This window comes from Zosterops lateralis (assembly GCF_965231275.1).
Source record: "Zosterops lateralis genome assembly, chromosome: 7".
Taxonomy (NCBI): domain Eukaryota; kingdom Metazoa; phylum Chordata; class Aves; order Passeriformes; family Zosteropidae; genus Zosterops; species Zosterops lateralis.
In genome coordinates this window covers 32,136,657-32,140,911 of record NC_139767.1, presented here as the reverse complement: position 1 = coordinate 32,140,911, position 4,255 = coordinate 32,136,657, and the positions used below count along the sequence as shown (strand labels likewise).

The following is a 4,255-nucleotide window of genomic DNA, read 5'->3' as shown; positions in this document are numbered from 1 at the left end:
CTTCTTCCTATCAAAATGAGGTAAATCTTTAGCCTTTGTGGGCACTCAGGCTCCAGGAAGAGAGACAATAAACTCAGCCCCACAACTGTTAAGAGCTGAGCTCTCAAGATCGAAGACCCTGATTTCAGTGCCAGCAGTAACGTGAACATTTGTGTTTTACAAGTGGGAAAGAAGGAAGTTCTGTGTTTTACATAAACCCAACCTTCCCCAGAGTGCTGAACATCTTAGTTACTTAAAAAGCTTTTGAACTTTATTTTACTCCAGTAGCCTGACTTCAGAGAGTAAAATCTGAATTTTATAAAAGCAAAGAGAAATCAGTACTTCTAGCAAAATTCTTTATTAATAGTTTCTGTAGGTATAATGTCACATAACAATGACAGAACATTATGCCAGTATAAGAGAAATCCTAACATCACAGTAATCTTCTAAGTTCAAGCAGTTAACAGTCCTTTTTTTTTTTTTTTTTTTTTTTTGAGGAGTATCAGTTGGTGCTTTTCATGCCAGACATCCATGGCAACATCATGTTAAAGTATCTTCATGTTAAAATACCTTGCAGAGTAAAGGCAGGAGCCCGGGTATGTGAGCTCCAGTGGGATGTACATAATTCCATGATGTGTACTAATTCTTCTCAGATTAAGGTAGAGTCTTCAACAAAGCTGCAAAGTAAATATGAGGGTTTATTTAGCATGAAATGAAACTGAGATGAGAGTCATAAGCAAGGAAAGAATGGGAATGCTCTAGAGTATATAATTAATTTAAAAAAGGTCAGCATTACAAACCCCCCTTCTTATGCACATCTTATAAGCAAAACTAACATCTCTTGTTAGAGTTCTCCAATATTAAGGTTACCACTTATTTGCAATTTGTCATGTTTAATCCAGCTAATTACACTGAAAGCAGTCATTAGAGGTTTGCAAAACTTCAACCTGAGTTTTTAATCAAAATGTGAAAGCACATTTTTGCTTTTGTTTAACCAGACTTCAAGAACGAGGTGGCAGTTTAAGGCCAGCACTTGCAGCAAAGGTATTTCAGTTTAATCAGAGCTGTGCTTGCAGCAGAGCTCAGGGCCCAGCACAGCTAAACCAAGCCCTGTGTTAGTCTGGGGACCCTTGGCTGAGCTGGGCTGGTGGAGCAGCCTAGAAACAAATCTAACTTTGGATATTTCTTACTTGAGGAGATCAGAGATTTTCACACCAAAATCCAGGTACCTAATAACAGGTATCCAATGTAACAAGGGGAAAGGGTGTGAAATCCTGAAGACCGATTTTTTCATGAGACTCCGAGTGAGTCAGTGAGCAGGGTCACACTTTGCTTCATTATTCATAGTGCTGGAGCAGGGCAAGCCTCGCTGGTTTCAGGAACACAGGCTGCCTTTCTGAAACCAGTAAGGGCCCATTAGAGTGCATGCAGCCTGCCAAGCACTTGCTGTGACTGCAGATTTCCTCAGGATTTGGAGATCAAATCTGAGCAGCTGAAGATCCAAGCCCTGCCCTGATAGGACTGTGGGGCTGTGCAGTATTTCTCTCACACGGTAACGGGAGCCACGGCTCACGGCTCGGAAGGGAGGGGCCACAGGCAGCCCAACCCAGCTGTGTTACACTGCTCTTGGAACTACCACCAGCAGCAGGATGTAAAAATTTGCATCTAAAAGTACGTCTGCCTCTTTCCAAGGAAGCAGAGCCTGGTCCCTGAAACCACAAGAGTCTCTTGAGATTATCTGGGTTCAAATTTAGTGCTGTTCCACAAAGCCCAGCAGGAACTGATGCCATTTCTGCACCACTCCTATCAAACCTCTGGTTCTTGCACACAGGCAAAGGACCAGAGTTCTCCCAAGGAAGGGCCCCCAGGACACACTCCAGCGCCTTTTCTCCCCTCTTTTCCCCTTCCCACAGAGACCTGCACCATGGGGCAGCTCAGAAATTTTAGAGGTGTTGTCAAAGAACAAAGTGCCTGAACCATGGCAACACCAATGCTGTGTGACAAGTACAGGAATATAGGGGAATCAAACTCCAGCACTGAGTTTCAAGGTTATAAATTGAGTTTGGATTTGTTATATCCACTTCAGAAGCCAGAGAAACAGTCATTCCCAGTAGCAATGGGAGAGAAGACTCCTGGCACTAGTTACTGCTTTAAGGTGTAAGGAGTTAGGTCTTTCAGAGAAAGGAGGAATTAATTAGCTAGTTCAGTCTGGCGTAATTTCCAAGGCTCAAGACATTAATTTTTAGAACTGATTATGCTTACATGCATTTACACCAAAATAAAGAAAGCAAGCAAAGTATTTGTCCAATTACCTTCCCTCTGCAAAACAAGGATTGGGAGCCCTTCCCCATAAGGTCTTAGAAAGAATGAATGGTGTAGCAGTGTCACCCACCCCCTCACTGCTACAAAGAAAAATAATAATAAAAAACCCTCCACCACCACACCTGGCCAGGCACTAACTCTGTTACTACTGTGCACAGGCTCTGCCCCCAAGGGAGGGAGAAGGAGCAGCTTAAGATGGTACAAAATGTCTAAAATTGGCTTTTCATTTACCAAATACCTGATCAATGTAATGGAAGTAAAGGAAACAAGTAAGTTTTCAGACCTTCCAGCATTCCATTATTTGAGTGATTTGATGATAACTAGCAATGTTTTGCCAATAACTGAAAGGGGACCTTAGTGTTTACTAACAAAGTTGGAAAAATTAAACATAGGAAAATGGGATCATTTCTGCACAATAGAGGTGAGGTAGGGAATTTTATTGAAAATACTTTTTTTTTTACAAGTTCTTAGAAATAATTTTTTTTCTAATCTCACACAAACAGCTGTACCTCAAAAATTCAACTAAGCTATTATGAAACATTTATATTTACAGTTGCCAAAAGAATATACAGAACCGCCATGTTATGCAAATAGCCAAGTACCAGCTCACAGTGAGATACATCACCCCAGCATTTCCACCATCAGGAAGATTCAACGTGAAAGAATCTCACTATTCTACAAACCTCATCTCACAGAAAGGAAAGATTTTTAATAGTGTTGTAGCAAGGTCTCCACTACAGCATCATTTTACAAATTACATAATTCATATACTCAAATTCATAACAAAAATTCTGTATTAAGTGATGAACAAAGTAATAGTGTTGACTATGAGCCTTTTATTGCATTTATTCAGTCATTCACGTGAGGCCGATGCCAATCCCAATAGTTTTCAGTCATTTCCAACACCTCATCCAGGCTGCAATTCACACCATTCACTAATTTACAGTGGGTTTCAGTCAGCAAAAACTAGTGGCACCTGATTGCATCCCTCTCCCTCCCTCTCAGTCCCAGGATGACCACATGGAATTCAGACACAAACACACAGACAGTTTTACCTATTTACAATTACATTGAAACCCAAACCCCATGAGTTTTATGGACATCCTTTACAGAGAAACCAAAACCCAACGTTTGGATCTCAATGTAACATAGCAACATTTTTTTTCTACCATATTTCACAATTTCCCAGAATCAAAACAGGTAATAGTTGTTTTTTTTTTCTTTTCTTTTTTTTTTTTTTTTTGTAACAGCACCATAGGAGGAAGGCCTATGCTCTTTTCCAAGGTATATAGACAGGCACTAGTTACCATCCAGACATTTTAACTCCAGGTTGTGACAGCAACTGCTATATTTACAGTACAATATATTGCTTATCCAGAGTGGCTGTATAAGATGCATTTCCTGGCACAATTATTTAAACAGACACAAAAAGAAAGTACTGTAGTGCTTTAAAGTCAAAGACAGTTTCCTGCTATTTCACGAGTCTGCCCAGGCTCTAGTTTAGGACAGTTTATAATGCAGATTACATTGGTTACAAATCAGACCCAAGAGTAGCACTGAGATGGAAAGGAAAGGGACTACAAAAGGATAGAAAATATTCAACAATGCAGAAGTTTGTAACAAGAAGTTACATCCCGAATGTAGAAAAATAACCAAGTCAGGAGGGGTAAGACAGCTTTGGATTTTGTACATGGGCCTTGACTTACACTAAGATATAGCAGAAAATGCAATCAGGTTTCCATTTAAATATTCCTTAAGTGTAAAAAAAGTATTCATAGTTTAAATAAAACTTATTCAAGTAATTACAAGCGTTTGCATTACTGGAAACAGAGTATTACATAGTAATTGAGATACCTGTAGTTACATCATACAGCAACTACCAACCAGGCTGATACTGAACAGTTTTCTCATTTAAAGCACAGGTGAGTAAATAACTGGAAGGGCAAAGCTGCAG

General features: G+C 39.8%; 1 protein-coding gene across 4 annotated transcripts in view; it reads right to left on the bottom strand.

Moving 5' to 3' along the window:
* Positions 1-3,508: 3,508 nt before the first annotated feature.
* Positions 3,509-4,255, bottom strand: part of CCNT2 (cyclin T2) — a gene marked incomplete at its 5' end in the record, with an annotated part of 22,929 nt that continues 22,182 nt past the window's right edge. For all 4 annotated transcript variants that reach the window (XM_083865790.1, XM_083865793.1, XM_083865792.1 and 1 more), the window contains one exon: positions 3,509-4,255. This exon is cut by the window's right edge.